At 33.3% G+C, this 25,316-nt stretch overlaps 1 protein-coding gene and 1 pseudogene across 2 annotated transcripts in view; both read left to right on the top strand.

The window, feature by feature from the left end:
• Positions 1-25,316, top strand: part of LRFN5 (leucine rich repeat and fibronectin type III domain containing 5) — a 286,070-nt gene that overhangs the window by 120,610 nt on the left and 140,144 nt on the right. The window lies entirely within an intron of this gene.
• Positions 1,736-12,670, top strand: LOC144329741 (peptidyl-prolyl cis-trans isomerase FKBP1B pseudogene; annotated as a pseudogene). Its single transcript, XR_013395379.1, has one exon. The product of XR_013395379.1 is annotated as a peptidyl-prolyl cis-trans isomerase FKBP1B pseudogene (transcript).

Here is a 25,316-nt window from a genome sequence, read left to right on the forward strand (position 1 = left end):
CTGTGTGCAAAGAGTTGAAGTAAGCCTCTTATAGGTAGTATACAATGGAGTCTTGTCTTTTTTTTTTTTTTATTTTTTTAATCCATTCAGCTTCTTCCTGTCTTTCAATTGTGAAATTAAATTCATTTACATTCAAAGTAATTGATGATAGGTAAGAACTTACTTAGGCCATTTGTTCATTATATTCTGGTTAGTTTGTAGATCATTTGTTTCTCTCTTGCTTTCTTGCTGTCTGCATTTTGATGAATTTCTGTAGTGGTATGCTTGGAATTATTTCTGTTTATCTTTTGTGTGTCTAGTAAGGGTTTTGCTTGTGGTTAGAATAATGCTTACATAAAACATATTGACAGATTATTTCAAGCTAATAATAACTTAACTTTGATCACTTACAAAAAATGCTCCACTTCCCCTGACAATTTAAAAAGTGTTTTTGATAACACATGCTTATCGTTTATAGTTTGTGTTACTTAGCACATTTTCGTAACTGTAGTTTTTAATAGTTCTCCCTTTAAACTATCATGTAAATATTTATTTTCTCAACATTATTACAGTATAAAATGTTCTGAGTTTTACTCGACTTATTTTTACTAATGAGTTTTATATTTTTACATGTTTTTATGTCACTACGTTGCAATGTTTTCCTTTTGCTTGAAAAACTCTAACATTTCTTATACAAATAAATTCTTTGGGTTTTGTCTGAAAAAGTTTTTGCCACCCATTTACCTTTATTTTTATTTTTATATATTTTTCGATACAGTGTCTCAGTCTTTTACCCAGGCAGTAATGCGGTGGTACAGTCATGGCTCAATGAAGCCTCAAACTCCTGGGCTCAAGCAATCCCCCTGCCTCAGCCTGCCGAGTAGCTGGGACCACAGGTGTGCACAACCATACCCAGCTAATCTTCATTTTTACTTTTAGCAGTGGAAGGGTCTCCTATGTTGCTCAGGCTGGTCATAAACTCCTGAGTTCAAGCAGTCCTTCTGCATCAACCCTCCAAGTGCTGGGATTATAGGCATAGGACACTGCACCTGGCCACACTCCTTTATTTTTATTTTATTAATTTTTTTTATTATACTTTACATTCTGGGATACATATACAGAAGGTGCAGGTTTGTTACATAGGAATACAAGTGTGATGGTGATATGCTGCACCTGTCAACCCGTCATCAACATTAGGTATTTCTCCTAATGGTATCCCTCACCTTGTCCTCCACCCCCTGACAGGCCCCAGCTTGTGATGTTCCCCTGCCTGTGTCCATGTTTTCTCATTGTTTAATTCCCACTTATGAGTGAGAGCATGTGGTGTTTGGATTTCTGCTCCTATGTTAGTTTGCTGAGAATGATGGTTTCCAGCTTCATCCAAGTCCCTGAAAAGGACATGAATTCATTCTTTTTTATGGTTGCATAGGTTTCCATGGTGTATATTTGCCACATTTTCTTTAACCAGTGTATCATTGATGGGCATTTGGGTTGTTTCCAAGTCTTTGCTATTGTGAATAGTGCTGCAATAAACATACATGTGCATGTGTCTTTATAGTAGAATGATTTATAATCCTTTAGGTATATACCCAGTAATGGATTGTCAAATGGTATTTCTAGTTCTAGATCCTTGAAGAATTGTCACACTGTCTTCCACAATGGTTGAACTAATTTAAACTCCCACCAACAGTGTAATAGCATTACTGTTTCTCCACAACCTCTCCAGCATCCATTGTTTCCTGACTTTTTAAAGATCACCATTCTAAATGGCATGAGATGGTATCTCATTGTGGTTTTGAGTTGCATTTCTCTAATGACCAGTGATGATGAGCTTTTTTTTGTAAATTTGTTGACTTCATAAATGTCTTCTTTTGAGAAGTGTCTGTTCACATACTTTGCCCACTTTTTTATTTTTATTTTTCTTGTAAATTTGATTAAGTTCCTTGTAGATTCTGGATATTAGCCCTTTGTCAGATGGATAGATTGCAAAAATTTTATCCTATTCTATAGGTTGCCTGTTCACTTGGATGATAGTTTCTTTTGATGTTCAGAAGCTCTTTATAGACCATTAGCCAGACTAATGAAGAAGAAAAGAGAGAGGAGTGAAATAACACAATAAAAATTATAAAGGAAACATCAGCACTTATCCAGCAGAAATGCAAATTACCGTCAGAGAATACTATGAACACCACTATGCAAATAAACTAGAAAATCTAGAAGAAATGGATAAATTCCTGAACACATTCACCCTTCCAAGATTAAACAAGGAAGAAGTCAAATCCCTGAATAGACCAATAACAACATCTGAAATTGAGGCAGTAAGTAAAGCCTACCAATCCAAAAAAGCCCGGGACCAGACAGATTCACAGCCAAATTCCACCAGAGATACAAAGAGGAGCTGGTACCATTCCTTCTGAAACTATTCCAAACAATAGAAAAAAAGGGAATCCTCCCTAACTCATTTTATGGGCCAGCATCATCCTGATACCAAAACCTGGCAGACACAAGAAAGAAAGAAAATTTCAGGCCAATATCCCTGATGAACACTGATGCAAAAATTCTCAATAAAATACTGAGAAACTGAATTCAGCAGCACATTAAAAAGCTTATCCACCACGATCAAGTTGGCTTTATCCCTGGCATGCAAGGTTGATTCAATATATGCAAATCAATAAATGTGATACATTACATAAACAGAACCAATGGCAAAAAACACATGATTATCTCAATAGATGCTGAAAAGGTCTTTGATAAAATTTATCACCCCTTTGTGCTAAATACACTAAATAAAATAGGTATTGATGAAACATATCTTAAAATAGTAAGGGCTATTTTTGACAAACTCACAGCTAATATCATAATGAATGGACAAAAGCTGGAAGCATTCCCTTTGAAAACCAGCCCAAGACAAGGATGCCCTCTCTCTCCACTCCTATTCAACGTAGTATTGGAAGTTCTGGCCAGGGCAATCAGACAAAAGAAAGAAATAAAGTGTATTCAAATAGGAGAGAGGAAATCAAATTATTTTTGTTTTCGGATGACATGATTGTATATTCAGAAAACCCCAACATCTCAGCCCCAAAAGTCCTTAAGCTGATAAGCAACTTCAGCAAAGTCTCAGAATACAAAATCAATGTGCAAAAATCACAAGCATTTGTATGCACCAATAATAGACAAACAGAGAGCCAAATCATGAATTCCCATTCACAATTGCTACAAAGAGAATAAAGTACCTAGGAATCCAACTTACAATGGATGAGAAGGATCTCTTCAAGGAGAACTACAAACTACTGCCCAACGAAATAAGAGAGGACACAAATGAAAAAAAAAAGTTCATGCTCATGGATAGAAAGAATCAATTTCATGAAAATGTTCATAACACCCAAAGTAATTTATAGATTCAATGCTATTCCCATCAAACTACCATTGACATTCTTCATGGAATTAGAAAAAACTTTAAATTTCACATGGAACCAAAAAAGAGCCTGTATAGCCAAGACAATCCTGAAAAAAAAGAACAAAGCTGGAGGCATCATGCTACCTGACTTCAAACTATACTACAAGGCTATAGTAACCAAAACAACATGGTACTTGTACCAAAACAGATATATAGACCAATGGAACAAAACAGGCCTCAGAAATGACACCACACATCTACAACCATCTGACCTTTGAGAAGCCTGACAAAAGTGAGCAATGGGGAAATGATTCGCTATTTAATAAGTGGCGTTGGGAAAACTGGCTAGCCATATGCAGAAAACTGAAACTGGACCCCTTCCTTATACCTTATACAAAAACTAACTCAAGATAGATTAAAGACTTAAACACAAGACCTTAAACCATAAAACCTATTTCTCTAGAAGAAAACCTAGGCAATACCATTCAGGACACAGGCTTGGGCAAAGACTTCATGACTAAAACACCAAAACCAATTGCAACAAAAGCAAAAATTGACAAATGGGATCTAACCCGTTTATTTTTAAATGACAGGGTTCTGGGTATAGAATTCTCCATCAGAAGTCTTTTTTTTTTTATTTTTTCATTTTTTTTGAATATATCATTCAATTCTCTTCTGGCCTACAAGCTTTCTGCTGAAAAATCCAGTGACAATCTTTTCAAGATCCCATTTTGCACATTAAGTAGCTTTTCTCTGATAGCTTTCAGAGTCCAGATTGCTCATCATTACATGACGGAATCCCTGATAGCTTTCAATATTTTCCCTTTAAGTTTTAACAATTTATTTATGATGTGTCTTAATGTAGTTTGATTTATATTCAAACTGTTATATGTTCACTGAGCTTTATAAATCTGTGTTTCTAACTTCTTCCCCAGGCAAGGGAAATTTTCTCAACTACTGTTTCGAACAAATGAATCTAACAGGTATTTACAGAACATTTCATCTAACAGCAGTGAAATACATATTATTCTGAAGTATGCACCGAACATTCTCTTCTATAGATCACGTGTTAGTCTACAAGTCAATTCTTAACAAATTTAAAAAGAATGAAATTATATTGAATAACATCTTTTACAACTAAAATGGCAGGAAACTAGAAACCAATAATAGGAGCAGGCTGGACACAGTGGGTCATTCCATAATGCCAGCACTTTGGGAGGCCAAACTGGGTGGATTGCTTGAGCTCAGGAGTTTGAGACCATCCTGGGCAACATAGCCAGAGCCCATCTCCACAAAAATACAAAAATTAGCCAGGCATAGTGGCATGTGCCTGTAGTCTTAGCTATTCAGGAGGCTGGGGTGGAAAGATTTTGCTTGAGCTTGGCTTATCAAGACTTCAGTGAGCTGTTGTCACACCACTGCACTCCAGCCTCAGTGACAGAGCTAGACATTGTGTCAATAACAATCATCATCGTCATCATCATCATCGTCTTGAAGAACTCACAAATATGTGGAAATTAAATATCCTTCTTAATGACCTAGGGGACAAAGGAGAAATTAAAAGAAAAATTAAAAATAAATCATGAGACAAGGAAAAATGGAAACACAGTATACAAAAACTTATGGGATACAGCAAAAACAATTCTTAGAGGGAATTTTATAACAATAAACACCTACATCAAAGAAGAAGAAAGATCTCAAACAACCTAATGTTATACCTCTAGCAACTAGGGAAAAAAAAAAAAAAAGAACAAACTAAGCCCAAACTTAGTGGAAGGAAGTAAATAACAAAGATCAGAGTAGAAATAAACAAAATAGAGACTAGAAAAACAGTAGAAAATATAAATGAAACTAAAATTTTTTTTTAAAGATAAAATTCATAAATCATTAGCTAGACTAACAAGGAAAAACAGAAAGAAGACTCAAATAAAATCCAAATGGAAGGAATCATTATAACTGATACCACAGAAATGCAAGGAACCTGAAGACTATCATGGACAACTATACAATAAAAAATGAATAGCACATAAAAAATAAATAAATTCCTAGAAACATGCAATGCACCATGACAAATAAAAGAGAAATGGAAAAATCTGAACAGACTTGTAATGAGTAAGGAGATTGAATCAGCATTTAAAAACTTTCAAAAATAAAAATAAAGCCCAGGGCATGATAGCCTCACTGCCAGTTCTACTAAACATTTAAAGAACTAATATCAATCCTTCTCAAGATTATCCAGAAAATTGAAACGGAAGAAAAACTTCAAAATTTATTTTACAAGACAAACATTACCCTAACATTAAAGCCATACAAGGACCTTACAAGAAAAGAATACAACAAGCCAAAATCCCTGATAAATAGGGAGCAAAAATCCTCAACAAAACTAGCCAATCAAATTCAGGAGCACATAAAATATTTACTAACTATGTTCAAATGGGATTCATTCCACAAGAGAAAGGATGGCTCAATGCACATAAATCAATAAATGAGTTACACTATATTTACAAAATGAAGAACAAAACCATATGATACAGGAAAAAAAAAATTCTCGATAGATCCAGGAAAAAAAAAAAAAGCAAAAAAAAATTTGACTGCATTTAACATCTGGTCATGATAAAAGCTCTCAACAAATAGGTATTGAAATAATGTACCTGAACATAATAAAAGACATATATGACAAGCCCACAATCAATATCATATTAAACAGTGAAAAGTTGAAAGCTTTTCTTCTAAGATTAGGAAATAGAAAAGGATATATTCACTGTCATCACTTCTATTCATTATAGCGTTGGAAGTCCTAGCTAGAATAACTAGATTAGAAAAAAGAAATAAAAGGCCTCCATAAAAGAAAAAAAAAAGTGAAATTGTCAGTGCAAATTGAAATTGGCATCATGTTTGCCAATGATATGATTTTATTTTAGAAAACCCTAAAGGCTTTATCAAAGACCTATTAAAACTGTTTAGTACATTTAATAAAGTTGTAATTTATGAAAACAAAATTTAAAACTAAAAACAAACCATCCAAAAAGAAATCAAGAAAATAATTCCATTTACAATAGCATCCAAAAATAAAATTTAATATTTAGGAGTACATTTAACTGAATAGGTGAATGATGACTATGATGAAAACTGTAATACATAGGTGAAAGAAGTTGAAGAACACACAAGTAAATAAAAAGATAGCTCATGTTCATAGATTGAAAAATTTACCATTTTTAAAACATACATAGTACCCAAAGCAAACTACAGATTCAATGCAATCTTTGTCAGAATTCCAATTTGTTTTTCACAGAAATATAGTAAAAGTCTAATAGAAAAAAAATCCCTGAACAGCCGAAGCAATTGAGCAAAAAGAATAAAGTGGGAGGTATCAAATTTCCTGATTTCAAAATAGATTATAAAGCTATTGTAGTCAAACAGCGTGGTACTGGCATGCAAGAAGATCTACTGATGAATGGAAAAGAAAAGAAAGCACAGAAGCAAAATCCTGACTATTTAAGGTCAATTGATTTTCCACAAATACAATGAAGAAAAGACAATCACTTCAATAAATGGTGTTGACAAAACTGTATATCCACATTCAGAAGCATGAAATTGGATCGTTCTCACACACCGTATGTGAGAATTAATTCAAAATGGACAAAATACCTATATGAAAGAATGAATCAATAAATCTACTACAAGTAAATGTAGGGTAAAGTCTTCGCAATTTGGTCTGGGAAAGGATTTCTGGGATGGAACTTCAAAAGCACAGATTAGAAAAGCAAAAATAGACAGAGGATATTGCATCTAACAGAAAAGCTTTCATGCAGCAAACACAACAATTTACATAATGGAGAGATAGCCCACAAATTTAGATAAAATATTTTTAAACCAGACATATGGTAAGGGGATAAAATCCAAAAAAAAAAAAAAAACTAATTTAGTAATAGACAAAGAATCTGAACAGACATTTCTCGACAGAAGACATATGAATGACTGACAGATATATGAAAAAAATCCTCAAAGTCTCTAATCATCAGGGAAATGAAAATTGAAACCACAATGCAATATCACCTCACACCTATTAACATGGCTTTTACAAAAATGATAAGTGTTGGTGAGATAACAAGTGTTGTCAAGAAAGGGACCCTTTGTACACTGTTGGGGCCAATGTAAATTAATATGATCATTTTGCAAAATAGTGTGGAGATTTTCTAAAAACTAAAAGTAGATTACATATGACCCAGAAATTTTATTTTTGGATATATAGCCAATGAATCTGAAATCAGCATGTGAACGAGATACCTGTACTCTCATGTTTATTTCAGAATTAGTCACAGTAGTCAAGATATAAAAGCAACCTGATTTTATTAAAAGATGAATGAAGGAAATGTGGTGTGTATACACACACACACACACACACACACACAGTAGAATACTATACAGTCTTAAAAATAAGGAAATTTTTTTCATTCACAGCGTGCCTGGAACTGGAGGAATTTATGCTAAGTGAATTCAACCAGTCATAGAAAGACAAATACTTTATGATCTCACTTATATGTAATATCTAAAAAACTTGATATCACCCTACTGACTCAGGTCCCCACTTTAGCTGCGCTTCTTTCATCTCTGCAGTTGTGACAGGAAGATAAGTTGAAGCGACTATGTGACTGAGGCGGGAACCAAACTGATTTCGGGGCAACATCAGCAACCCCCAGGGATGGGGCCTGTGGGACCATGATGGGTCAAGAAGGACATTCACCAAGAAGAGCCAGAAGAGTCAAGAAGAGCCAGATGTGTGTGGTGCACTACACAGGAATGTTCCAAAATGGGAATAAATTTGATTTATCCCAAGACAGAAACAAGTTCAAAACTGGTGAACAGGAAGTCATCAATGGTTTTGAAGAGGACATAGTGCAGATGAGCCTGGGGCAGAAGGTGAAGCTGACTTGCATACCTGATGTGTCATATGGAGCCCCAGGCTTCTCTTGTGTCATCCCTCCCAGTGCTACCCTATCTTTGACAGGGAACTGCTCAACTCAGAGTGAAGGCAGGAAGGAAATCAAGGTGGCTGGAGATGGCTGCTGCTCACCCTGCTAGCCTGCTCTGCCACTGGGTTAGCTCCTCCTGTTGGGGCTCTTGATCAGTGTGCTAACCTCACTGTCCCATGGCATGATCCATTCTTTCTGCCCAAGTTGCTGTGTATATGTTCGTTATTGTTCATGCATATCCTTGCTTGAGGAAATTTTCATTGCATTGAAACATTTCAAGTTCTGCATTTTTAAATAAGGCATATAGTAGCCATTCCTGGTCACAGAAAATAGATTTCTTGCTTGCAAAATCTACACTGCTTTACTTTCACTGAAGCCAGACATGCAAGGTGATCAGATATGAGATATACACGGTGTATGCTAGAGGCTTGAGCCAGTTACCTTTGCTCTCACTTTCTATCTTATAAATTCTGTTGGCTGCTCACTTAAACAATGTCTGCTTTGGAAATAATATGTAAAATAAACACACAGTGCTTGACCAAAAAATAAATCAATAAAATAAAATTAAAAATAAAACAGTTGATCTCATAGAATCAAAAGTAGAAAGGTGGTTACCAGAGACTGGGGAAGGATGATGAAAATGAAAACATTGATCAAAGGGGACACAGTTCCAGTTTTATTGAAGGAATAAACTTCAATATTGTATTCCACTACAGTTAGGAGGAATATATCATGTGTTTTAAAATTGTTAAAATAATAGATTTTTGATTTCCTCATAACAAAAAATATAAGTAGTTAAGGTGGTGGATATGTTAATTAGTTTAATTGGCTCTCTGTACAATGTATACATAGATCAAAACATCACATTTTACCCCATCGATATATACAATTATTATTTGTGAATTAAACATAAATTAATAAAATGTTAAAAGAAATATATTCATTTATACTTTTGGAAAAAATGTACAAAGATATAATTTTGTGACAACAGTTAAAAGTAGTGTGGATGGAACTGTCAAAGGACTAGAGATTTTGTACATTAGTTAAGCTGGAATAAAATCAGTGTCTTGTAATTAGAGGATGTTAAATTCAATCATCTGGTAACTACAAATAAAGTACTAAAGGATATACACAAAAGAAAATGAGAAAGCTACTGGGTGCAGTATCTCATGCTTGTAATCCCAGCACTTTGGGAGATCGAGGTGAGTGAATTGCTTGAGCCCAGGAGTTTGAGACCAACTCAGGCAACATGGCAAAAATCTCATCTCTAGAAAAAATACAAAATTTAGCCAAGCATGGTGGTGGCATGCACCTGTAGTCCTAGCTACTCAGGAGGCTGAGGCAGGAGTATCACTTGAGCCCAGGAGGCTGAAGCTGCAGAGAGCTGGTATCATGCCACTTCACTGCCAGTCTGGGTGACAGAATGAAGTCCTGTCTCAAATAAATGAAAAAATAAATAAGACAGAAATACATTTAACAATTTCAATACAAAACAAAATTAAATAAACACAAAAGAGGATAGTAGTGTAGGAAATGAGGAGCATTATTCTATAGTGCATATGGAAAACAAATAGCAACATAACTAAAGTAAGTCCCACATTATCAGTAATCATTTTAAGTGTAAACAGATTAAACACTCCAATTCAAAGACAGAGACTGGTAAAATGCATTAAGAAACACACGCACACCATAATTCAAATAATATGCTGTTCACAAGAGACTCAGTTTGGATCCAGAGACACCAATAGGTTGAAAATGAAACTATGTAAAAATGTATTTCATGCAAATATTAACAAAATTAAAGCGGGGTTAGCTATAGTAGTATCAGACAAAATAAATTTTAAATTTATAAAGCTTACAAGAGACAAAGGCATTATTTATTAATAAAAATTGAGCAAGAGCAATAGAGCAAGAAGATAAAAGAATGTTAAACATTTACACATATAGTAATTGACTGTAAAAATATAAGGTAAAAACTGACAGAATTGAAGGAGAAAATAGCTCTACACAATAGTTGGATACTTCAATACTTCACTCTCAGTAGAACAACTAAACAGAAGATGAAAACATAGAGGATTTAATGAACAAAATAAGACAACCAGACCTAACAGATATATACAGAACACTCTATCCAACAACAGAATGCACATTCTTCTCAAGTTCACCCAAGACATTTTTCAGAATATAGCATATATTAAGCCACAGATTAAGTATCTATACATTTTAAAAGATTGACATCACATAAAACATTTACTGTGATGACAATGGCAGAATAAACTTAGAAATAACAAAAGAAAAACTAAAAATACCACAAATTTGTCAAAATTAAATCACACATAATTGTGGAAATTAAATAACACAAATCGGTCAAAAAAATCACAAGGGAAATTAGAAAATGCTTAGCAATGAATGAAAACAAAATCATAACATATCAAAACTTATGGTACTCAGTGAAAGTACTGCTCGCTGGAAAACTTTTAGCTATACATGCTGACATTTAAAAATAAGAAAGCTCTTCATTGAACAACTCAACTTTACAATTTCTGGAACTAGAAAAAGAGGACCAAACTAAACCCCCCAAAATAGCAGAGGGAAATAAATAATAAAGATTGGAGCAGAGATCATTGAAATAAATAATAGTAAAATAAGAGAGAACATCATTCAAATTAAAAATTGGTTCTTTGAAAGGCTCAGTAAAATTGATGAATATTGGACTAAGAAAAAAAATGAAAGAAGATTCAAAATAAGATTGTTATAACAGTAAATGAAACTGGGGATGTTACTACTAATTCTAGAGAAATAAAAAGGATTACGAGATTATCCTGAACAATTGTGTATCTACAAACTGAATAACCTACATGAAATAGACAAATTATTAAAAGTACAAAACTTACCAAAATTAACCCACAAAGAAATAGAATATCTGAATAGCACTGTAACTAGTAAGGAAATTGAACCAGTATTTAAAATCTTCCCCAAAAAAGAAAAGCCCTGGATCTGATGGCTTCACTAATGAATTCTACTAAATATTTAAAGAACTAACATTAATCTTTCTCAAATGGAAAAGGAACAAACACTCCTTAACTCGTTATATGAGACCACCATTACCCTGGTAGCAAAGCCAGACAAAGATAATACAGGAAACAAATATTGCAGGCAGTTATGCCTTATGAACATTGATATATAAATTCTCAACAAAATACTAGCAAACTGAATTCAGCAGCATATTAAAAGGATTATATACCATTTGACTGTGTGTGGCTTATTCCTAGAATGGAATGATGGCTCAATATATTAAAATCATTCACTGTAATATACCACATAAACAGAATGAAGGAAAAAAATACACGATTATCTCAATTAATGCCAAGAAAATATTTGACAAAATTCACTATCTTTTCCTGATACAAAACACTCAAATAATAGAAGGAAACTACCTCTATATTATAAAAGTCATGTATGACAAAAAATATAGAAGCATCACACTCAGTAGGGCAAGACTAAAATATTTTCTCCTAAAATTATGAACAGGGCAAGAATCCACTTTGCCCCTTTCATTCAATGGAGTGGTAGTTCTTCGCCAGAGCAATTAGGCAATAAAAACGAATAAAGGGGTGAGATGATATCTCATTGTAGATTTTATTTTCATTTCTCTGATTATCAATGATGTTGAACACCTTTTTCTATACCTCTTTGCCAGTTATATTTCCTCTTTTGAGCAATATCTATTCACCTACTGTGTACTCACAAAAATTTTAAAAAAAAAGCAAAAAAAAAAAAATTTTTGAAAGGCACTCCAAATGTATAAAAGAAAGAAGAAAGGAAAGAAGGAAAATACATTAGAAATGAAAAGAAAGAAATAAAATTATCTCAGATCTCAGATGATATGATCTTTTAAGTAGAAAATCCTAAAGAAAATGCACACCTAAATGCCTGCTAGAACTAATTAACACATTCAGCAAAATAAGCGAATAAAATGTTAACATACAAAGTGCATTTGCAGTCTATACACTAATAATGAACAGGCTGAAAAAAAATTAAGAAAATGATTCCATTTACAATACCATCAGAAAGAACAAAAGAGTTAGGAATAAACTTAACAAAGGAGGCAAAAGGCTTACAGAGTGAAAACTACAAAACATTTCTGAAATAAATGAAAGAAGACATAGATTAGAAAGAATCCCTGTGTTCAAAATGGGAAGAGTTAATATTGTTAAAGCATCAGTACGACCCAAAGGGATCCACAAATTTCCAATGACTATATTCTGATTACTTTTGCTGAATAAATTTTTAAAAATTCTAGAACACAGAATTTCAAGGAATCCGGAATAAAATATATATATAAAATATAAATGTATATTTTAAGTATATATATTTAAATATATATATAATATAAATATATATTTTAAATAAATATATAATATATATTTTTAAATAAATATATTTAAATATGTATATTTAATGCATTTAATACATATATTTAATACATTTAAATATGTATATAATATAAATATATATTTTAAATAAAGAAATAAATATATATTTTATATAAATAAATAAATAAATAAATATATATATATTTAAAGCTGTGGGGCTAATACTTCCTGATTGCAAAACTTACTACAAAGCTACAGTAATCAAAGGATTTTGGTACTGGCAAAAAGACAAACATATATACCTATGAAATGGAATACAACATTTAGAAACAAACCCTTGCATGTATGGACCAATTACTTTTGACAAGGTTGTCAACACCATTCAGGTGGGGAAAGGACAGTCTTTTTAACAAGTGGTGCTGGAAAAACATGCAAAATAATTAAATTGGACCTTTACATAACACTATATAAAAAATTAAACTGGATAAAAGACCTAAATATAACACTGATAACTATAAACTTAACACACAAGGCAAATACTTTAAAATATCAGATTTAGTAATGGTTTATTGGATATGACTGCAGAGGCATAGCCAACAAAGAGAAAAATAGACAAATTGGAATCATGAACATTTTTTAAAGTGCATAAAAGATATTGTCAATAGAATAAAAAGGCAACCCACAGAATGGGAAAAAGTGTTTGGAAATTATATATATGATAAGTTATTAATATCCTGAATTTATAGATAACTCCTAAATCTCAACAAGAAATAAGCCAATTCAAAAATAGATGTAGGCCTTCAACAGGCATTCTCCAGAAAAGATATACAAATGGCCAACAAACATACAATAAAATGCCTAGCATCAGCAGTTTTAGGAAAATGCAGATCAAAACTGCCATGTAATACTACTTCATAATCATTAGAATGACAACTCTCAAAAGAATATAAACAGAGAAAATAATAAGACTTGGAGAAGATATGAAGAAATTTAAACCTTTGTACGCTCTTGATATGTTGGCGGGAATGTAAGGTGTAAGTGGTTCATTTTCCTGGGAAAAGAATAAGATAGTTCCTCAAAATATTAAAATAGAATTATTTTGATTCAATAATTCCACTTTGGGTAGAGAGGTGGAAAGAATAGAAAGCGAGACATCAATAAATGTATTTGTATATCCATGTTTAAAATTATATTAGTCACAAAGCTAAAAGTGGGAAGCAATTCACCTGTCCATTAGCAGACAAATGGCTGAGGTAATGGTATATACATACAATGGAATATTACTCAGCCTCATAAAGGAAAAAACAACCTACATATGATAGAGCATGGATAAATCTTGAGGAGATTATGCTAAATAAAATACGACAATTACAAAAGAATATTATATGATTCCACTTATAGAAGGAACTTAGGGTAGTCCCAGACATAGCAACTGACAGTGGAATGGTGATTGCAAGGGACTTCAGGTAGGGGATAATGGAGAGTTATTTTTTAATAGTTTTGCAAAATGAAAAAAGTTCTGGAGAAAAGTGGTAATGATGGTTGTGCAACAGTGTAAATGTACACAATACTACTAAATTGTGCACTAAAAACTATTAAGATAGTAAATTTGTTGTGTATTTTTACCCCAATATTAAAAACTCAGAAAAAAAATATATGGTTCAGTATGCATGCAGCTTAGAGTGTGAGGAATGGTGAAAATCAAATGCTTATGGGCTTTTAATGGTACACTAGAATTTCATATGTGACACGTAATTTCATTGCATTAAGGATCATCATTACAGTGTTGGCAAAATAAAAATATGGATGACTTACTCTATTTTCTGCTGCTATAACAGACTGAGTATTATATATATACACACACACACATACACACACACACACACACACACACACACATATATATAGACAGAAGTTTATTTATCTTGTAGTTCTGGAGGCATGGAATTCTATAGCATGGCACCAGCACCTGGCAAGGATCACTCCATCACAGAAGGGCTGAGGTAAAAGTGAGGACACCAGACAGAGAATAATTGGCAAGCTCATATTTTTTTATAATGAACTCATTGTTATGATAACTTGCCCACTCCCACGATAATGTCATTTAACCATTTACTAGGACAGAGCCTTCATTACCTAATCACCTGTTAAAGCCCTCCTCTCTTATTACTGTTGCAATGACAATTAAGTTTCCAACACATGAGCATTGAGAGACGTATGCAAACAGTAACAATCCAGAATATGTTGTATTGTCTTATAAAACTGTATTGTCTCATAAGACTAAATCCATTTATAACTCTATTGTATGAATGCACGTGAGAGACAGTGAAATGTTGACTTATAATAAAGCAAGAACTGAGTGCAAATAGAACCAAAGGATGTAATAGACATTGAATTAACAAACATTCATTGATTTAATGACAGATTCCATAAAAACGTGGTACATATATGCTATGAAATATTATACAGCTATAATATTCCATGGTGTATATAGAGATGACGTCTTTTGTGGGAACATGGAAGAACTGGAGGCTATGATCCTTAGCAAACTAACACAGGAACAGAAAACCAAATACTGCATGTTCTCACTTATAAGTGAGAGCAAAACGATATGACCTTCTGAACACAAAGAAGGAAACAATAGACACTGGGGTCTACTTGAGTGGGAGGAGGGAAAGAAGAAGAAAAGATCACTATTGGATATTGGGCTTAATACCTGGGTGATGAAATAATATGTATCACAAACTCCCATGACATGTGTTTACCTATGTAACAATCCTTCATATGTACCTCCAAACCTAAAATAAAAGTTAAAATAAGTTCACTAATTAGATGAAAAAAATTTCATCCTAATGTTGCAAGTTCATTATCACTAAATCAATGCCAGAATTAAGAATTGGATTACTGATGTTAGAAAACTAGCACATATTTAAATGAAATATCAAAAATGGTAACTTTTAGCTAACATCAATAGGGATACATGCACATTTTGAAGCTGTCTCTCTAACTTTCTTTTCTATATTAAAACATATTTTCTGTTTAACTTATTCATTTTGATATGATGAGATAAGTTTAAACATATATTGCCCTTAGCTCCAAAATAAACTAGAAAAATCATGTGTAAGTGCTTTTACAATTTGATCCCTATAAATTATATTTCCATTTTATTTCTTAGTGTTTACATCCTGTATAATGTTATCAGTTTTCTTCTTTCTTCACATCATGTCTTAGATGAAATTTGTTAAGACTAACTTTTCATATATATATAATATTTATATATTATATGTATATAAACATATTATATATATAATTATATATTATATATATATATATATATAAATGGTAGAATGGAAAGAGATTCTATAGTTTTTTACCTGCCAGCAAATATTGGCATAGATCTGTGCAAGAGAAATCATCTTTCAGCCTTGAAAATGAGAGCAAATTATAACTGTGATATCTGCTTTGTAATATTATTTCAAAGGTCACATAAAATAATGTATGTAAAGAAGCTTTGAAAATGATAAAGTACATATATGAAATATTAAAATTTGCTTTCGTTTTATTATGATCTCAGTTAACCCCTTATGCAAAATTATTATGGTAATGCAGATGTATTATTCCATTTTCAAACTGCTGTAAAGATGCTACCTAAGACTGGGTAATTTATAGACAAAGGAGGTTTATTTGACACAGTTTTGCATTGCTGGGGAAGCCTCAGAAAACTTACAATCCTGGAGTAAGGCAAAGGGGAAGCAGGCACCTTCTTCACAAGGTGGCAAAAGAGAGCACACAGGGGAAACTGTCACATTATTATTATTATTATTATTGTTATTATTATTATTATTATACTTTAAATTCTAAAGTATATGTGCACAACGTGCAGGTTTGATACATAGGTATACATGTACTAAGTTGGTTTGCTGCACCCATCAACCCGTCATCTACATTACGTATTTCTCCTAATGCTGTCCCTCCCTCAGCCCCCCACCCGCCGACAGGCCCTGGTGTGTGATGTTCCCCGCCCTGTGTCCACGTGTTCTCATTGTTCAACTCCCACTTATGAGTGAGAACATGCTACTTTTAAAACCATCAGATCTTGTGAGAGCCCCTTCACTATCTTGAGAAGAGTATAGGGGAAACTGTCCCAGTGATCAATCACCTCCCACTAGGGCCCTCCCTCAACACAGTTACAATTCAAGATGAGATTTGGGTGGGGACAAGGAGTCAAACCATTTCAGCATATAATCACTCTAAAGAAAATCAAATTATGATCTTATTAATAAAGTTCGGTGTTAATAGCATGTATGGTAAAATTCAAATGCACGTAGTTTTTGAGCTAAAAATGGAGTTACAGCTCCTGTGGTCAAGCATCAAAATCACACATTAGAACATACTGAAAAAAAAACTGAAATTATAATCTTTCCACATATGTGTATTTTTCTTTCCTCCAATGCACATATGTATTGGCTTAAGAATGGACTTCTAGATGTGTTCAAGGAGATGAGATAAATATTCCCACTTATATTTAGTTTTAAATGTTTATCACATTATAAAGTCATTGGTGATACATACAATGTATCTGTTTATCTCATCTCTTTGGAAGTCTCTCCAAGCAGATGCACACTCTGAGGATGAAGAGAAGTCAGTTTGACTTTGGGCATAGGGTTAACTTAACCCTAAGTGTCTTACTAAAGGCAGTCTCACAGGACATTAGCATTAGGCAGAATCCTTAGGGCCAATCACCTCCAAACTTAAGTCCTACACAAGAATGTCATTTTTGGTACCCATATAGAGTGAGCCTATCAGAAATCAATTCACTCACCTTCTCCATGGTGGCTCATACTAATATGGGACTATCCTAGTAGTAAATTATTAATGTAAAAGTAAAGCCCCCATGCAACTGTTATCCTTCTTTCCAAATTATGCTTTCAAATGGCATTTGAAGGTATCTTCTCCTTATCATATCTCTTTCTCAAGCTAAAATGTCCAAGGTTTTTCCAACCATTTTTTAATTGCAGTGCTTGCCAGATTTCCTTAAGTTTTTGTCTCCAGGCATGTTTCACCAGAATTCATAATGAGATACATTGTTTTCCAGATATAGCTTGATAAGGATGACATGTTTCAATATGATTATTAAACTTGTTCTTCTGGATATGTCTTTTCTATTAATGAATGCTGAGATTGCAGTCCTGAAACTATTGACCATTAAGGATCATAGAGACAATTAATCCCTTATGTATATTTCATATAAACTACTTTCAAAGAAGTAACCCTCACCTATACTTTAATAGTTAAGTTTCTAAATCTAAGCCTCTTTACTTTGGCTTTACTCTATTTCATTTTGACAGTCTCAGCCCATTCATTAAACCTATGGAGACATTTTTAAATCCCAGTTTTGTGTCAGTCACAGATTGACAGATTTAACAAGTATCACTTCTTATGTCCCTTAAGTCAGTGTTAAAATGCTGAACAAGAAAATACCAAGGACAGCAGGGTTATGGTCTAATAAAATAACGTATCTGAAAATGCTTTGCAAACATTATTTTGTATTCATCTTTAGTTTTTCATTCTTCCTTCTGTCTTTTATACATGACGGTTTATAATCTGACCTTATGGAAAATTTGTCCTGTACAGCCTTCATAGTTTAACTTTCTTTCCAATGACCTCTCCATCAAAATAATTTCTAATTGCATCATTTAATTTTCAATTTTAATACATTCTCTTCTTTTTGAGTTATCTTTTCTTTTGGAAACTTTCTCCTCAAGAGGTGACTTCTTTGAATGCTTTTTACTATGTGATTTTTCTTCATTTGCAGTTAAAAATGTAATTTGTTGTACGTAGGCAAAGGTGCTAGATGCTGCAGGGCATACAATTATTCATATTATATTCCTGGACCTCAAATAGCTTACAGGCCAATAAGAAATCTAAGACATGTGGTACATCACATGATAGACCATTAGGGTGGTTCATTTTAAAGTGTAATACCTCTCACATCTAAACTGTTAGTTCTTCCCTGTCCTTGTAATGTGTTTTTAAGTCCTCCTGCCAAAAAAGGTACTTCTCACGCTTATAGATATTTCTCACACCCATATTGCTTTTCAGAATATTTGCAGTTCTTTGAAACTCCCGTACTCCATGTGGTCCTTAGTTTTTCTGAGTTTATTCCAAAATCTCTTTTAACCAACTATGAATCTAATTTTCAATTGCTCAATAGTTTCCCAGGACTTATGGTCTCATATTCAACCCACTGACTTTAATATATATGTTCCAGTATTTTTACAGTGACCATTATAAAGTATATTTTTTCTCTTTGTCTCTCTCTACACACACACCTACATACACACACATACACATATAGATACAGAGCACCAGAAATCAGCATTTTATTTTTATTTTTACCTAATAAAGGGAAACACAATTAGGCAGGCACAGGTAGCGACTCTGATTAACACCAGTTCAGGAGTGCACTTAGTAGCTGGTTATTTTACCATCTTACATACCTGGTAAAAAATGTAATCTCTGTGCTTTACCATAATGCCATTTATGTGGTCTGGTACCCAAAGCAAACAGTAATTCAGTACTTTCCATTGACTGATGGATTTATATTTTTTCTAGTTTTCTGTGAGACACACTGTATTTCAAATGTGGTTTAATAAGGAGAAATAATTCACTGTGCAATTAAACATGTTTTACTAGATGTTCCTTTTCTAATAAGATGTTAGAAAAGGAACATCTAGTGCTAAGATTGCAGTCCTGAAGCTGTTCACACTTAAGGCTCGCCCTAAGGCAGATGATGCACTGTTATGTAGATTTTCATGCAGTCATGGCAGTAACACAGAGGGATTCCCACATATCTTATACCTGGTTTCTTCCAATGGTTACATCTTGCATAACTGTAGTACAATATCACAATCAAGAAACTGTCATTCATACAACCCACTGACCTTATCAGATTTTTATCAATTTTACATATACTTGTATTTGCTTCCATTTAGTTTTCTAAATTTTATCACATATGTAGGTACACATGAACACAGTCAAAATATGGAAAAGTTCAATTAGCATGATACATTCTGCTACATGTGTGTAGCCACAAATAATTCTCTCCCTCATCTCTAAATAAATAAATAAGCATTTATTTCTTAATTTTTAGATACAGGGTCTTACTATTTTGCATAGGCTGGTCTTGTTCTACTGGGTTCAAGCTGTCTTCCCACCTCAGCTTTCCAAAGCAGCTGTGATTACAGGCATGTGTCACTGTGCCTTGCTTCTGTTATGTCTAATTTTAAAAGAATAATGTACTCATGTATTACTTGTATTATGAATATTAATAAACAAATGGAGCATGCACTTTCTCATTTGCACGTGAAAAAATTGATCTGGCTTCTACAAATTTACACATGAATCAGAACGCTAAAGAGAGGACATAATGTAATATAAATGTTTTGAAATTCTGCTGAATTGGGTTTTTAAAAATTTTGTATGTTTATAAAATGTTCAGTATTATGGTTTCTTTATGAAATAATTTCTGATTTAACATGCAAAGGAGGAGGTCTTGGAGGAAGGAAGGAATAAACGAAGGATGAGAGAGGGAGGGAGGGAAGAAGGAAAGAAGGGAATCAGGGAAGGATAGAGAGAAGAAAGAGGAAACAGGGAGGGAAGGGACACAGAGGAGGGGAGAGAAAGAGGGAAGGTGAAAACTGGTAGATACAAAGGACCTAAATAAGGGGATTATATTATAGAACAAAATGGTTAGGGATCAGATGGAGATAAAACATCCAGGAATACACTAACACAGAGATTTGCTATTATCCAATAATCAGCTAAAATGATGTTAACAGTAAGCCCCAATGTCCATTTGGACTAATAAAGACTTGCCACCTCATCCTGATATGAACCTATATTTGGCCCCTCATGGAAGGAGTGGAAAGAGGTCAAAAAACAGGTCAAAGTTGAAATAGATAAAATATTGATTTACATAAAACTTTTTTTTCAGGTTGTGGTATGTGGGTACATGTGTATACACAGGTGTGTGAATGTATGTAATATATCAAATAACATTCACAGTGACACTGTGATGTACATAGTATAAACACTTAAATACTAATGGACAAAAGGTTTAAGTATAAGTTAAGAGTTACTGAAGGGACAAAGAGAGAGAGAGGGAGACAGGAGAAAGAGAGGAAGGAAAGAAAGGAGAGAGGGAGGGAGGGAAGAAATGGGGGATACAGGAAAAAGGAAAGAAGGGAGTAAGGGAATAAAGAAGGAAATATCGTATGTGGATAAAAAAATGATAATTATTCTATTGATAGACACAAATTGATATTCTGTTTTAACTGGAAAAGATCATTACCAAAGAGCTAAACTGATATACATATTAGTTTGACCATACTATCTGTCTGCTGACTTTTACCAAACCATTAAGAACAACAAGAATGTGGTGTTTTGTTTTTCCATATGGTCCAAAGAACAGAGTAGGCCTGACATTTACATTGTCAGAGCAGACCATGAGCTAGCAAATGAAATCAAAGGACCACTCTCTCATTTCACCAAGGGATGAAGATGTGCCAAAGTTGTCTTCAGGGAAAAAGAAAGTTTATAGCCCTTTGAGTTTCTGATAAATGTCAAGGAAAATTTTAGCAGTGTAATATTAAATTGTGAAATCATTATTTGAAGTATTTTTGTTATTACTTTGGATTGTTTTGATTCTATCATTTGACAAAATATTGTGGTGCAAGTAAAAGTATTTTGATAGCTCTGGGGTCTTCATCTGGGCCTGGTTTTACATTTCTTTTGTTTATTTTTCATGGAAATTTTACAACCACTGTCTAATAAACAGAAATTTTATAATTAAATTAAAATTGTAATAATACGTTTTGGTTTTCACTGAATCAGTTATTAATTTAGCATCTCTGTTTTTGTATGTGGTGAGAATCTCATATTTTAAACTATTACTCTGAAACATAGTGAATGAGTCATTTCTTTAAAAACAATGAAAAGCAAGCACAACCTCTACCCACCTTCTGTCTTCATACCCTGAAAAAAAAAAAAAAAAAAAAAAACCTTCACCTAAGTTGTAGCTTACTGAAGTACTGAAATACAGTATCCCTTAATATTATTTTCTGTTAGTTGTTAACAAGATATTACAAGTGCAGTAATAAAATTTTTAGGTCAGCAAGATTTATGTTTTACTTAACTGCTGAACCCTTGCTATTAGAGGAAAGGAATGATTAGTTGTTTTCATTTATAATGTGACATTTACATTAAGCAATAAATGCTCTAGTAGTGTATTAATTTATTTGTCATATGATCTTGGACGTGTGCAATAATTTGTAAAAGTTTTCCTATAGCCAAGGATATGGTGCTACATTTTTTCCAATAACAAATGCATTTTCATATTCAATCATTGCCTCTAATTTAATTTTTAAAGTAGGTTTAGCAATATTAATGGTGAGGCAAGCATGTTTTAATAATAGTGTTTATATGAATTTCTGAATAATTATGCTTTAACAAACTTATTAATATGAAGTAATTTTCAATTTTTTGCTTGTGTCCCAAATTATTTTTCAAGTCATTCATTTTAATAAAATAGCAATCCCTATCTTATAACCTCAGTTTTGGAGTAGTCCCGTAAAAATAATGGCTATTTTGTGTCAATATATTATTACATAATTGTAAATAAGTAATTGAATGAACTGCAATGACATCATATGATTCAATTATTTATATATTTTAAAACAGCTGGTTTTTGCATCATGTAGGCCAAAACATTTGGCTGTTTATTTTTTAACCTTTTTTAACACAAAGTTAATGTAACTAAAGCCAAATGTAGAACAACTCATTCCTTGTTTATTTTGTACTATTAGGAATTCTAGGAAGAAGTGATTGGACATGATACCATTTGATGGATTCATAATTTTTCAAACGTTATGAATATTTAAAATGAAGGGAATATGTGAGATGATATTCTGATGTCTTCAGATATTTCAAGAGTTTTCAATGGGTCAAAACTTAGGGCAGGTTTAGGAAGATTTTCTATGGGTAACAAAATTGTTGCAATGCCTATAATGTATGACGTATTATGATTAGTACCTTCACATACATTGTATCTTCAAATAATTACAACTTTTTGTAACTGTTTTCATTTTGAAAGAGAAAAATGGGTAATGTGGTCATAGTTGTGATTTCAGCCTTGGTCTAGAAGACTTTAGAGTCCTATCTTTGTTGATTTTAAGGCTCTTACCAATGTGTATGTTCAGGCAGTTGATGAACACTTAGTAAAGATATCCTAGAGGATAAGAAAGTATCATTGGGTGCTGGAGGAGGTAATGATTCTCACTTTTAAACACATATTTTCTAATAAATTCTAGAACTTTGCCCATGTTTTCTAAGTTCTTTCTGAGTTTAGTGTTGGCACCTTATGTGGTTTGGCTTTGTCCTCACCCAAATCTCATTTTGAATTGTAGCTTCAGTAATGCCCATGTGTCGTTCCATGGGAGGGACACGGAGGGAAGGAATTGAATCATGGGGGCAGGTCCTTCCCAGGCTGTTCTGATGATAGCAAATGAGTCTCATAAGATCTAATGATTTTATAAAGGGGAGTTCCCCTACACATGCCCTCTTGCCTGCCGCCATGTAAGACGTCCCTTTGCTCTTCCTTCATCCTCTGACATGATTGTGAGGCCTCCCCAGCCATGTGGAACTGTGAGTCCATTAAATGCTTTTCCTTTATAAATTACCCAGTGTCAGTTATGTCTTTATTAGCAGCATGAGAACAGACTAATACATCATCCACAATAATTGTTAGAGGGAGAACTATGTTTCTTGGAAATACATGTACATAAACAATAACAGTTGCTGAATTTTCTAAGATTATGCAAAGATAGTAACAACTTGGAATTAAGAAATTGACCTTAATTTTTTATAGGATGTTCCATTTCAACATAATATTAAGAAAAAAAATCTTTGTATGATAACACTAGAAAATGTAGTATTAGAATCTCAAATCTGAACTTTCTCACTTTAGTCATTGCATTGACCAAAATATATGGGCTAAAAAAATAACACCTTACTTTAATATAGAACCCTTACTGATTTTCTGAAAATTTCACTTACATTATGAGATATAAGACATTTCATAGAGTGAGATAGCCCTAGGTGAGAGTCCTCACTTTGCTATTTATCTGTATGACCTTGCCCAAGGTTACTTGATCTTTCTCTGTCCTTGCATTTTTGTAGCACTAAAATAGAAATATGTATTGACCTCATTCGATTCTTAAGAGAATTTTTTAACACATGTTTCATGGTAGCTGGAACATAGTAAGTCTTAATAAAGGTATTATTACAAAAAAAGGAAATGCTGTTCTCATAGTTATGTGACTATATAGACAATAAATTTTCTCTGGGAAATTAGAATTTAGGTAGGAATTTCAGCTGTTACTGTGCTTTTTATGCTAAAATGAAGACAGAGACGTACTGTTGGTCAACAGTATGTTTTAGGGGGAGTTAGGATGATATTATGAGGCCTTTATATTTTGCTACCATAATGAAATAATATAAAATGTAATTACAGAATTCAGATTTTTTTTATACTGCACCTTTACTACAAAGAAAGAAACATGATCAGAGCTACAGGGACAATGAGGTGTTTTAACCAAAACAATTTATTTAGCAATATATTGTGCCTGTATTTACTAACATGTGTGCAGAATACATACATATGAATATATGTGCAGAATACATATATGCATATAAATACATATATTCATATAAATGTTACTTTTGTAACAATAAATCCCAGAAAGGTGTACTTTTTCAGTTAAGACACTTTAAGAACAAATTATGCTTATGGTAGATGTGCACTGCTAGAATGAATGGATTCATGCTAGAAGACAGAAATGGAATGTTCTTCAAGATGTTAAAGACACAGGGCACAGGCCGGGCGCGGTGGCTCACGCGGGTAATCTCAGCACTTTGGGAGGTCGAGACGGGCGGATCACTAGGTCAGGAGATTGAGAACATCCTGGCTAACACGGTGAAACCCCGTCTCTACTAAAAATACAAAAAAATGAGCCGGGCATGCTGGCGGGTGCCTGTAGTCCCAGCTACTCGGGAGGCTGAGGCAGGAGAATGGCATGAACCTGGGAGGCGGAGCTTGCAGTGAGCCAAGATCGCGCCACTACACTCCAGCCTGGGCTACAGAGCGAGACTCCGTCTCAGAAAAAAAAAAAAAAAGAAAAACAAAACAAAACAAAAAAACGGACACAACAGAGCAAAGTATTCTGATATATGTACAAAAATTTACACATGCACACACATACATACACACACAATTTCTGAAAGAATGTTCTAAAATGTGAAATTGGTTTTCTGCGAGGAGGATATCTTACTTTGGAGGGAGATGTACTACTGGATTTCTGATATTTTTATCATGCATATATGAATGTGAAAATTAGCTTAAAATATATTCATGGAAAGAAATAAATGAAAAGGCAAACAATTGCTGTACCAACATGGTTGTCAAATGATTGATTTATATTCATATGTGTGTATGTGGTATGTCCCAGTTATTCTAAAATGCTGTGGTAAACA

The sequence above is a fragment of the Macaca mulatta genome, chromosome 7 (genome assembly GCF_049350105.2).
Source record: "Macaca mulatta isolate MMU2019108-1 chromosome 7, T2T-MMU8v2.0, whole genome shotgun sequence".
NCBI lineage: Eukaryota > Metazoa > Chordata > Mammalia > Primates > Cercopithecidae > Macaca > Macaca mulatta.